The 13,164-nt window shown below is 38.9% G+C and overlaps 1 protein-coding gene across 2 annotated transcripts in view; it reads right to left on the reverse strand.

Annotated features, from left to right (window-relative positions):
• SEMA3A (semaphorin 3A) overlaps positions 1-13,164 on the reverse strand; it is a 237,593-nt gene that overhangs the window by 42,229 nt on the left and 182,200 nt on the right. The window lies entirely within an intron of this gene.

Genomic DNA, 13,164 nt, shown 5'->3' on the forward strand with positions numbered 1-13,164 from the left:
CAGGGTTGACCTATTTCATACATTCAACACAGCCAGAAAAAAAATGCCGGAATGAACTTCAAGCAAGTTTTACTGAAGAGGAAGTGGGACTTTGATCCAAACCCACCAGTAACAACTGTAAAAGTCAGTGCACTGCAGCTATTGGGGGTAGGTGAAAACTTCAAATTTCTGAGTGTGATTTATGGAGTATTCTGCAACCCTAAAACTGCCTCCAATCCATGAAGCCCTCAGAAATGCTGTTACAACAGTTCAACACTTTCTTGTTTGAAAGCAGTCTCCCATTGGCTGAAAGTCCAGAAAGCTTGTTTTGGGAAAATGGACTTAAGAAATAATTTGACAGCAAATATTTTGCAATGATTCATTGCTTTTAAAAAACACAGGCAGACAATGTGGAAGAGAGCTTTAAAAAACAGCATACATCAAACAAACATTTCTGAAACGTGTTTAAGCATGATCAAAGGAGAAACCAAGCCACAGCATAAACACGATCAAAATAAAATAACAGCTAAAAACACTTCTCTGATCTTGCAGCCAAAGTGAACAAGCTAAAAATAAAAACTTATATTTTTATTTAAAACAATCAGCCTTTAAGAAGCAAATTATTAAAACCCACACCTTTTTCAGTCTCCTTTTTCCAGTTGTCTTGGCTGTGGTGCTATTTCTCAGATCCCACATGACACCTTTGTACACCACTTTGTGCGCCCTCCTGCAATTACCAGCTCTGCAGACATTTCATTGGCAGCAGCCCATTAAACTGTCCTTCCTGAGAAACCTGGCTCTTTATGAAAATGACACCTTGGTCCAGCTGCCTCTATGATTTATATGCCATTGTTTGCTTATTTAAGTAATGGAAACATGTTTTGCCTGGCTCAGCATTTCAGGTTGAGGAAAAGCAAAGGTAAATCGATCTGCATTGGTTCTTTAACAAATGTTATTCTTTAGCAGCAACAACCGCACAAATACACACACACACCCAAGAGCAAGAAACAATAAAAGTCAGAAATTGGCTTTCTAACTGAATCATATTAGCATTTTAATGAAGATCTATAAACTTGAAGGCACAGAAATTACCTTTAGCTGTCAAGATTGAGTAAGCTGAAGGAACAGAAGCTGGGGTCATCTCCTCATCACTTGACAGGAGCCAAAGGGCAGTTCTCTTAGGAAATGTTTTGTAGAGAGTTTGAACTGGATGCCCCTATTATTGTATATTTACGGTCAAAATTACTAATTTATCAGTTCACAGCAAGAAAATTTTAGGGAACTAGGGAAATTTTACGCTCAGTAAAACTGCAATTGCTATAATTTAATGAAAAGTAGTGGAGGGTGACTGGGACCCTGAGGAGAGGAAGACTAGAGAAGCTGAAATTAAAAATTTAACAACAAAAACAGACAGCTACTCAAGACTTCATAACCATGTACAGCGCCTGTCCGCTGAGATCCAGCACGGAGACCCAAACACTCTCCTCAGAAAATCTGGACTTGCTCTCATAGTGAGCCCTACTACCCACAGAGAGGAGACTTGCAGCTCCAGTCACAAATGTGCAGAGCAGAGCCTCTGCCTCAGTAAGGTCACCAGAGGACAAAGCTGTTAATATGTGGTGATGAGAGAGCTAAGATGGTTTGTGGTTTTACACACTCAAGTGTAGTTTACAAAACAGCAAAGCTTTTAGTGGTGTTCTTTTAAAGTCCCTTCATTTAAATTCCTCAACTTTCACATTCCACTTGCTGCTGTTGAGTCAGGCAAACACAGCAGAGCTCTCATGGATTCACTGCTTCCAGTGAAGCTCCTCAATAACATGGATGGCATCAGACCACATCCTCAAAGTGGGAATGCTCTTTGCACAAGGGACAACTTGTGGCTATTATGGAGCTAATGTGAGGGTTTTGTGGTAAGTTATTGTCAGATGCTAACATAGAAAGGACAGACTACAGAGTAGAGATGTCATTTAAAGACGCTGTTTACAAAGTCAGGAGGATGTGTGGCATGCAGGCCATGCATGATCAAGCTGTCAGCAGCTATTACAAGGTAAGAAGCCCTATGGTCCCTCACTGATTTTGCAATGGAAATTTCCATCAGAAAAGAGTTTTAAAGACTGATGATCTTCATCAAGCAGTTTATCTTTGAGTCAAGATGATCTTAAAGTAGTGTGTTAGTTATGTCAGCCAGCTTCTCCTTCTTAGAAGTGATATCCTGTTTTTTATTAATTTTTCAAAGATTAGTAAAGGCAATTTTTGTGTCACAGATTATAAAACAGGCTAATAAGTATGAGGTTTAATAAGGCTTCTTTTAATTTCAATAGTGTACTTCTTAAAAATTTAATTTTACTGTATTTTATTTTATTCAAAACTCTTTTCAGAATTAAAAAACCCAAAAAACCAACAAACCCTTCCTCTGCAGAATCCAGCTGCTATGCTTCAGTGGTGACTTGTGTGACATAAGGAGATTACAGATTTTCAAGGATGAAAGGTATTAAAAGTAGCAACAACATATCACTCTTCTGTCATTTCAATACATGGGTGCAGCAGCAATGTAACACGCAAAGAGACATGCATTAAAAAAGGCACACCGTGTTTTTACATGTGTAAATTCTTCTACATCTCAATGGTACACTTACACAAACAGCAACAGGACTCTAGTCCTTGTGGCTTTTACAGTGGCTTGACCATAAGTGTTATCTATGCATCCATTCTCATTGTGAGAGATGTTAAAACTGAATTAAAATGACTGGTTTTTTTAAGGAATGACTGATTTGTATTTGAGGCAAAAGCAAATGTGTTATAATATCCTAAAGCATTCAGGCTCCATGCTGGCTGGGCAGCTAGCAGAAGTGAAAACTTGACAAGACCAGGCTGGGGACCAAGCCATGGGTGCCCTCCCAGGGGCTGGCAGTGATGCAAAGCAAAGTGACAGTAAGAGGAGCACAACCTCAGTTTGGGGTGCTCAGCACCTCTAGAATAGCGTGAATGAGTCCCTTAATACCTGCCAAAACAATGCCACCACCTCAAGATGCCTCATCTCTTCTGCCTTAGAGGCATAATTCAGCATGAACATACCTTGCGAATAACATTTTAGCTCCCACAGGAAAGAGAAGGGAGAAAATGTTGATCTCTGATGCAATTACCAGTTTCTGAAGCCTTTGTTCTAAAGAGACAACAATAGTTTTGATTCCCTGTTAAAGACTAATTATATGGTGAAGAAAAGTGAATACAAAAGTTCAGTAAAATTATAGCTTAATGCTCAACATAAATTAGATTTCTCACAAAACAATGCTTATGATCTAACCACCCCATTTAATAGAGGTGATTATTATCTCCTTACAGAGAAAGAAGCAAAATTAACACCTCTTTTCCATTACTGACTATGTTTTAAGGTTGTCGTATATCTATCAACACAATTAATTTTAAACTTATTTACTTGTCCCTCAGAGAGAGTAATTGGGCAATTGAGAAAACTAGTGTCCATCACAGAACAGAAAGTGAGGCTTGCAGCACATTGTCTCCACTTAGGAATACTTTAATCTCAATTTTTTGTATTTCTTAAAGCTAATGAGAGTTCCAGCTAAGAACCTGTTTCTTCCTCTCTCAGTCATTTATCTGAAGTTTTTGACATTGATGTTTGGAAATAAGACCAGAAAGCCTGTGCCTTAACTGTGTAACCTACATCTTTAGAGCTCTGGATGAGTGACAAGAACTAAATACCACAGTCTTTATGCTAAGAAGTGATGTATTAGGGGAGGAAGTGGAGCGTGGAGGCACTGAAGACAAAAGATGTTTCTGATTTGGGATGTTACAGACTTTTGGCATATACAGCCATGCTACAGGCCTGCCTTTTGTAAGCTCTGAAAATTCACAGGTGAAGCACAAGTCCCTGGAGATGCCGAAGCAGTTTATGGCAGTTGATCCTAAAAGCCAGAAACTAAACCTGTTCCTCTCCACTAATGTGATTTTCTCAGGCCTTTCTGAATGCTGAGAGATGTGGGTCTATGTCTTGTTGGAATATTCTTCCTCTTTGCCACCTAGAAATCAAGGGTGCAAGAAGGTGTCCTGAAGGCAGAGGGAACATGCTGCAGCACCATCAGCCAAACTCCTGACACAGCACTTTGCAGGAGGCAAATACCTGGCTGAGTGTGAGGAACAGCTGGAGATTAACATGGCAAACATATTCCAGTGTAGGGAAAATAGGACAGCCCTCAACAGTATGACTGGAAAAAGCTGAACCACACTGGCTTGACAAGCATATCTTCAGCCTGTGTCTCCTGAAAGCTAAATTCCTAACATTTCTCTGCCAGCTCCATGCAGTGCATAACCCTGTCTCCAGAACCACTTGTCCACAGAAATATTACTTTTTTCTGCCTAAAAAGTGAATAAATATGTCCTTTGTGACAAAAATAATCTATTTTGAAAACAGGAAGAAAACCTCCAAATTTTGTACTGCCAGGTTCAATTTGAAGTGTGTGGAAGAGATTGTGTAGCTGTAAAAAAAAATCTCCTCCCTGATGTCACATCAAAAATTGGACAGGTATCTACCACAGTCTCAACTCTCAGCGAGAGATATTCATTCATCTGGAAATGATCATCAGCTCACACCAGTTCCCAAGGAGTCATCCAGTAGAGAACACTCCTGTAGCAATTACCTAACCTTTCCGATCTCCCGTAATTTAATTTCTTTGTTAAATCCTTTAGATTTGGCTAAAGAACTGAGGTAATTTTGTCAAAATATGAGAAACATTTTGTTGGTATAATGAACTTTTACAGCTAGTGTAAAGCAACTTGACACAAAGTCCATTAAAGTAGGATTAATGAGGGATGGCAACAAAGACTGAGGAAAGGGCTGGGTGAATGACTGGTTTTAGCTCATATGTCAGTGTAGCACAGCAACACAAAATGCAGTAAGGCATCTGTAAGAGGAAGCAAAACCCCTCAGCAGAACCAGAGGTATTCAGTGATAGCATCAGTTATGACAACCTCTTTCAGTAGTCATGTGAGCACAATGTGTGTTTCCAACTTAATCTAGCTTCAGTCAACATAAGGTATTAGCACAGTTTTACACAACAGAAATAATGAAATCATGTAGTCATTTATTGTTGATGTGAAACTTAGTTCTGTTCATTAAAAAAGAAAAAAAAAAGTATTTGATAGCATAGGTGAGATGAAAACTGTGACGTTGCTTCAGATAGAAAAGTTTTGCAATAGTACCCACACAGTCAGAAAGCTGCGCTTCTCAAACATTGTTTCCTTGGTTCATACTTTAATTCTGTACAAAGAAACCCTTCTTTTTTTTTTGTTTTATTTATTCACTGACAGCACTTCAGATATATTTGATGTAATTTCTGTGACTTTTAAGAGTGAAAATTTCATTGGATCAGACTCAAAATTTTAGTGTTTTTTAAAAGCAGGGAGGGAGGACGTTGCAGCACACTTGCTTGTGATACATAAACTGCAGGGAGAGGAATTGGCAGAAAGTTAAACAGAAGTATTTTAAAAGTAATAAAATAAAGAAATGTAGTAAAAAATATAGGTCCTGTAATAAGTGGGAAACTGGATTTTTTTTTTTTTAACAATGCTTTCTACCAACAGGTCTGACAAAAAAATATTAAAGCTGACAGTATGTCAAACATGGAACAGAACTGAGTATTGATAATGACAACCCATTTACACAATCTTGTGAAAAAAGCTGATGACTCACAAATCCATGTAAAATACCACATGGAAAGGTTTGGTACCTTCCTCTCTCGTGGAGCATTTTTCTGCCCTTACTGAAAGTTGCTTTAGAGAAACAGGAGAACAGGACATTGAGACTGAAGAAATGGGTAACTGAAGAGAGCTGTGCCCCATGACTACCAAATTTTACAGTCTGACAAATGTTACCATAGAGTTCAGGAAATATGAATAATCTCACTGACATCAGTGGAACACTTCTTACTTATGAGGATATTGTATTTTGCCCAAACAGCAGTAAAAGAATCAATAAACACCAATCCGCAGATATATGGCAATATATCACAGATAATGTATTATCATTGAATGCTTGCAACTGTTTCATAAGAGTTGTGCATTGAATGGGAAAAATACGTAATCTAGTCTTTAAAGTAACTTTTCTTTTGCTTTTTCTGAATGATCATCTGTAAAAAAGCTGTCACTGTAAGGTTTTCTTGTTTCTGCTTATGCCAACTTCTCTAACAAAATCTTCCTACAAATCTTGCTGCACTTACCTGAACAGAAATCTTTAAAGCCTACCAAGAGGGAATTAAATTTATACATATTTGAAGATATGTTAAAAAGACTCCATAATCCAGGAACCTAACAAAAACACATGCCAGTTTATCACTTTAAAAGGTAAAACAGAAATGGAACTATTTTGTCTTCATTTACTCAGTGTGTTTGTGGCAGCTCTAAGTGCTCTGGAACATCAAATTCTGCTGCATATTGCACAATAAATGGTAGTCTCGAAGACTAACAGTTTAATCCTTGCCTTTGAAAGAGATAATTTCCCTGGTAACACTACAAGGCAGCTCACCTTACCAACAGAAACATTCAGCCTATACACACCAGTGATACAGTGATCTCAGAACAGAGGGAAAACAGCTAAAAAGGCTTATCAGCCTCAGTTTTGGTGGGTCACTCTCAATAGTCTTTTGTACAATGCTGCTACTACATTTGAGACTGATACTGAGATTCTTAAAAGCAAAGTTACCACATTTCAATAACACTGTATGTTATCTGCACACCAGCACATCATCTGAGGCATTCACTGCTTCTGACTATCAACTATTAGCTAGTCATCACCTGCATACTTTGACCACTTAGATGTTACTATAAACTTTACCATATCTTTTTTTTTTTTTTTCACTGTATGGTATGTAAAAGCACTTAGCTACATGTTTAAAAAAAACAAATATAACAGCCACCTTTTAAAAAGGGTGAATTTGTACAAGCCCATGGAATCCAATGTAATAGCAAGGGATGGGATATTTCTGACACCACTTTGATAACTAAGAGCTGGACACAGAAGCCTGAAATAAGTAGTATAGGGCACTCTAAAGATCAAGGGGAAAAAGAAGCATAACTCTGGCAATGCAGCAAAATAGGAAGTTCAGGACATACTGCTGTGTCAAAACTCAATCGAGGAACCACTTATCAAACATTTTGTGTGTCTGTGATCTGTCCATCATATCTGATAACTGAGATTGTGTGAATTCTTCTTTGTTTGTTTTCTGTTATTTAGTCCAACATGATGCCTTTACAAGTGAAAAATAAATATCCATTTGTCTCTCCCATTTGTCCTTTCCTTTTCCTGTTCCCCCTTCCTTACAACACAGTCATGAATGAGGCTCTGTGGCCTAAATGTTGCTAATGGTGACATCAGTTTCACCCTTTTGTTTCACAGTGTTGCCTGATGGAGCCTGGGGAGGGACATGGTGAAGTGGCTCAGGTGGGACTGGAACAGTTTCTATCCTGGAAACGTGGGTTTGCAGAACTAAATAGAGAAAAATGACTAAATGTTTTTGCACCAATTAAACCCCTGCAAATAATGAAATGTAATCTGATGGGAAATTACATGTCATATTAAATACAGAATTTTCTAATTAGGTGTTTCCTCTGCTCCTCTTCAAAGGCTACAGAAATATTAAGATGTCCACAGTTACAGCACAAAAAGGTCTTGAAGATGTAACATTTGATATATCACACTATTTCAGAAATAATGAAACTTCTGCAAGGAATTAACAAATTTAAATTTAACTTCAACAGATGCTCTGTCTACATTTCTTGATCTTACATACTCTTTGTGTCTACCTCATCACAAATCACTGTGTTAGGCTAAGTCTTCCTCTAGTAAAGTCCAGAGCCACAACTCTGCTAAATACAGGAGTTGAAACAATATCCTTGATAACGGAGTTTAATATTAGCTTTGCCATTCTTGGCTAGGGTAACTTTTGAATTGTGTTCTTGAACTACCTGAATGTGCTATCATTGTTTTAAATACATTGACGTTTCCACTTTGTTGTAAAAATAGGCTTTTAATACTACACAGTATTTAGTAATCTAGTACCAGCCATCAGTTTGATATCAGCCGTGACATTATTTAATTTTCAGAATCACAGAGGTTAAAGCTCACTGAACTATAAACAGTTGGAAACATGGAGTGTAATCCCAAGGCACAGCTCTGCACAAGCTGTAATTTAAATCATATTGCATGCTAAGCTGAAAAGGCAGTGCAGGTCCCAGAGGGCATGAATAAATCTGCAGTCACTGATTTGCCACACACATTTGTGTTGGGATTCTGTAACTGTGCAAATGTGATGTCTTCCTTTAGAGCAGAGGACCTGTCATCTACTGAGATTTGTAATTAAATAACCCAAAGAACAAAAGCAATTACTCAGCCTTACAAATATTCAGGCTGAAATGTGTGCGATTTCATGAACAAAGAGAAGGGGAAGTTCCGGAGACAGAGAGAAAGGGAGGCTTTGAGTCTGCGATAATTCATCTGTGCCTAGTGCTAGTGGAGGCTTTAATGTATAGAACAGGTATTCACATACCTGGCTTACTTTGAACTAATAATTCCGTCATCACAGACTCCACTGTGAAGTGGATGTTTCTCCAGCTAAGGAGCCAATTATGCTTCCAGCTGGCTCCATGCCACCTCAGGTGCCGGCTTTGAGCAATCAGTTGCGTTAATTGCAAGCAACACTAAATGCCTTTTGGGACAAGCAATTCACGGTTCAGGAATGTTAGTGTGAAGGGGGTAGGTTCAGCCCCATTACCGAGAACAAATCACAGAGTTTGCACAGGTCGCAGGCTAAGAATTGGAATTTTATGGAATGGGGGAAAGAGGTGGGAACAGACTAAGGGGCTGTATCCTCATATCATTAACTCTGCTGGGCATCTCAGTTAATTGATGGGGTGGGGGCTATGTGGTGGGCTGTGTGGCGCCCTTCATATTTTGAGCTCAGCAGCTCTGTCCTCCCATTCCCCTGGGTCTGCCAGGCATTCTGATCCAGGCCAACAGGGCTAAGACATTGGTCCAAGCAAAGATACCTCAACTGCCCATGAACATGGGCTCCTTCACAATAGTTGGTATTTTCCTTCTTTCTATTTGTCATAGTGGGAAAACAATAGTTTTTAAAATGCATAGGGATTGTTTGATACAAAGGAAATATTACAAGAGTGATAATAACAGTGAATAACAAAAATGGATGATGAAGGGTAAACATATATTAAAAAAATAGCCATTGAAGGAATGAAGAGTAATAATGAAATGGCCACAGTAATGAGTAGAAATCAGATCTTGGCTGCATAGGGGTCATTGTCATGTTTTGTCAGCTACAGATATGGCCTGTTGTATTTTTTAGTATATATCTTTTGACTCACTACCTGGATAACAAGCTTTAGCCAGTCATTTATTCACAAGCATGGATTTCCAATATATTTGTCCATAAGCCCCCACACCAGCACTATTTAAAAGAAGAACCCTGCCCAAATGTTGGAGTTGATGAATGGGAAGCTTGGATTGAATCACTAGAGATAAAGGGAGTTAGTGTGTGGTGGGGAGTGGGAGGAACTGGTACAAACCTCAGTCTGCAGGTGCTTAGAAACAGCGTGGAGGCTCAGGAAGTGTCTCTAAAACTCTTTAGAGGCTCAGTCCCTGGTGTCCAACATGGATGTACAAAGAATACTTCTTAAAACAAAGCCATCTTATTTCTCCCTTTAACACAGACTAAAACATTGCCAAGCACTTTTGCGTCTGAAGCTGTGAATTTCATTAAATTCAATGCAACTCGCTCAGCACTCACTATTTTTGTGTGGCTGAAACCTTTAATTCTCTCCCCACCGCCCCATGGCCAGCATGCTCCAGTCACATCACACTTAACCTTTGCCTTGGCTTCTCAAAAAAGAATTTGTTTCACTCTATTCACGGCTTCAACATTTTGGCAAACTGCACTCGAGCACCGCGCTGGGCCTTTATATTGAACACACTAATCTGATTGTTTTTCCACTCTACAAACTTTGGGTCAACAATCAAGCTGCTGCTAGAAACTAATTAATTTGCAAACAGGCCCCATTTTCACAGGGGGAGAGCTTTTGAAACCTATGTCAGCAGAGCTGGTCACACCATGGTGACATGCATTGTCATGGCATCCACTTTTCGGGGTAATTCTCCTCACTAATTTTTCACCACACACATGAACTCAAATTACCCAGTCAACAGTAAATCTCTATTGAATGCCCACCAAACTCTGAACATGGTGGCCAAGAAGAGGAAATTGGTATTGACAGGGTCATCACTCATTAAATTGATGGCTAGAGCAGAAGGAAAAAAAAAAATAACACAAGAACGTAAAAAGAAAATTCAGATGTATGTCATATCCCAATAAAGGGGGCTGTAACAGACCCACTCCTCCTTTGTTTAAATCAATTAGTATTCTGCTGTGTGACTCCTACAAGCAGATTTCTGCTTCACTTTTCTGAAAAACTGGTTAGTGACTTCTGTGAACAAGAAAGGAGGCACAATTTGGTAGCTAAAAGTCACTGTTTTTCAAGCATCAGAGCTGTGATGAGCTCTCACAGAGATCATGGGAAACGTACTTGAATTTGCAAGGCCTATAACACAGAGGCTTTGTCTTTGGAATCCTGTAACCTAATCTGAACTTTCCTTTTGCTTAAGCTGATTTGGATCTCTGCAAAGATGATAATTACAAAGAAACTGGTGTTGTATAACTTAAAGTAGGTTCTATACCAAAAGCAAAGCAAAATGCAAACTTAGAACGTGAACACTACACCTGTTCTGGACAAATGACTCTTTTTTTCCTACTGAGATTTATCTCCAGGGAAAAGGGAGAGTCTTCCTATGAACTGATGCATGTGGGTAACAGATAGATAGACAGATAAATATATAGATAGAAATTATCTTTTTAACCATACTGAAAGGAGTACACAAAGCTTTCTAGTAGAGGTTATTGTCACTGCTTGAATAATATACTAAGTTTGTCACCTTAGGTGGACAGACCATGACTTTACAAAGCCATCCACTGCCAACTCCGTAAGTTATCCATTGAAAAAAATCCATAGGAAAAAAAAATCCATATTAGGTTAAAAAAAAAAAAAAAAGAAAAAACGCTTTTTAGAGGAGATAGAATATCACTGGGACTATTGATAATCAGAAAATTCCAGGTGTTTTTCACCAGTGTGAGAAGGGCACAGAGCTGCACTATTCCTACTGAATGTACTCCTAGAGTGTGCTCATGCAGATGGACATTTACACAGCTCCTGCTGCTGAAAGAGGCAGAAGAGAGTCAGATTTGTTCTTCTGAAGGAGAGAAAACTATAGAAAGCAATTCACCTGCATCATCAAATTTGAATCTGAACACCTAAATGAGATCACCAGTTTTGCCCAGTACAGAGATACACTGATTTATCCACATCCAGCATCTACCCAGAGCTTGTTCTGGTTCTTTCACCCAACTGCCTTCCAGAGAAGGTGATGGGAATGGCTGCACTCTCAGATCTCCCCCAGCATGAGACTCACCAGGATTTACTGGGCTGTTAACCTCATATATGTTGATACGTTGACCTTTCAATTCACAATTTAAATAAAAACCTTAAAATTTAGCAATTTTAAGGCATATCACCAACAGACCAGTTCAGTGCACAAGAGTGAGTGCAGATCTCAAACTGGCCATCACTGCCAAGTCTCTTTTAAGAAAGACTATGCTGCAGTGATCTGGTTGGGACCGGGGTCATATCCCACACTGCTTGTCTTGAGAGCCATGAACTTCTTTCCTAAAACTGTACTACACGCAGCAGAGCAACTTTTCTGGTCTCCAGCGGAAACAGTGAACAAAGAACTCTGAGCTCTCCCATTATTTTTGATCTTATATGCACTATAAAGATCACAGAATGAAGGAACTGCAGCAGAGCATGGCTTCTAATCTACGCTCCCAGCTATTACATTTTTTTGGTGTGGATAGTAAGGCTGACCAAGTTAAAACCCATAAACGAGCTCATGGTTAACCATGTAATACAAACATATCCTAAGTTAGGTTCCTGGACTAACTTGTATCCTGACTTCCTGAAGCATACTGTGGCTATAGCTCAGACCAATACGTTTACTGAGGCAAGTCTTCCTGCTCCAGGTCATATTCTCTATAGTGTCAGGAAGCCTCCAAAATGTGCAGTCAGACCAGGAGAATGTTCTCTGCTGCTTCATCTTTCCTACCCGCTTTTTCCACTCTAACCTTGAAACTTGTCCTCTGGCTACTTTTACCACCTTTTCAACCTAAACAGAAAAAAACAATCTCATCCACAGCACTGACATTTAATGAAGACAATTACCTAATCCTAGGGGCATGGGAGGGAGAGAGAGCGAGATCTATTTCCTAGAACGATTTCAAATAATTTCATTTAGGCCACTTGATGGGAAGATTATATTATTTCTGGTTGTCTCCACCCACCATCTTCATGACCTTTCTCACATCCACTGAAACTGTTCAGTACATTCTCTAATTGCTACTTGGTCTTAGATTTCTGAACCAAATGCTTCTCTTACTTTGTATAAAGATACAGGGAAAAGTTATCAGACAGGTTCAATTGAATCAGCTGGTTCTGGTCAAGCATTCAGCAGGACCTTTGGCTTCCTGACCTGTAACCATTTCAGATCAGTGACAGGACAAAAGTCAAGTAATAACAATAAGAAATAATAATTTATTTAGTGATTTCAGAAATTCTATGTTTCTTCCAAGAAAAAAAAAGAACAGTTTGTAACAAAAAATGTATATAGAAGAAGCTTGTTAGATTGCAATGAGAAAAACAACTTAAAATTCATACTCAATCTCTCAAATATGGATCTACAGACTTAAGGGAGAAAAAAAAACTTGTAAATTGAGTTTGTGTGCCATTCTGTTCACAGTATTATGCCACCGTCACCATAGTTTCTGAGCACTTCCTAGCACTGTGTTAGGTGACATTAGCATTTGTCACACATGGAATTTATCACTGTGAAATTATTTATTACTATTCTTAGCAATGAAGATAACGGGAATGGGGGTGGCAGGACGTATTGAGTGAGAAATGAGACTTGCATATATGGACATGTTTTGTTCCTGCAAGGGTCGGAGTTGTTCATGCCTCTGTAAGCCATGGTGGGAAAGTGTGGAACTCAGTCCACAC

This window comes from Corvus moneduloides, chromosome 4 (genome assembly GCF_009650955.1).
Source record: "Corvus moneduloides isolate bCorMon1 chromosome 4, bCorMon1.pri, whole genome shotgun sequence".
Lineage (NCBI taxonomy): Eukaryota > Metazoa > Chordata > Aves > Passeriformes > Corvidae > Corvus > Corvus moneduloides.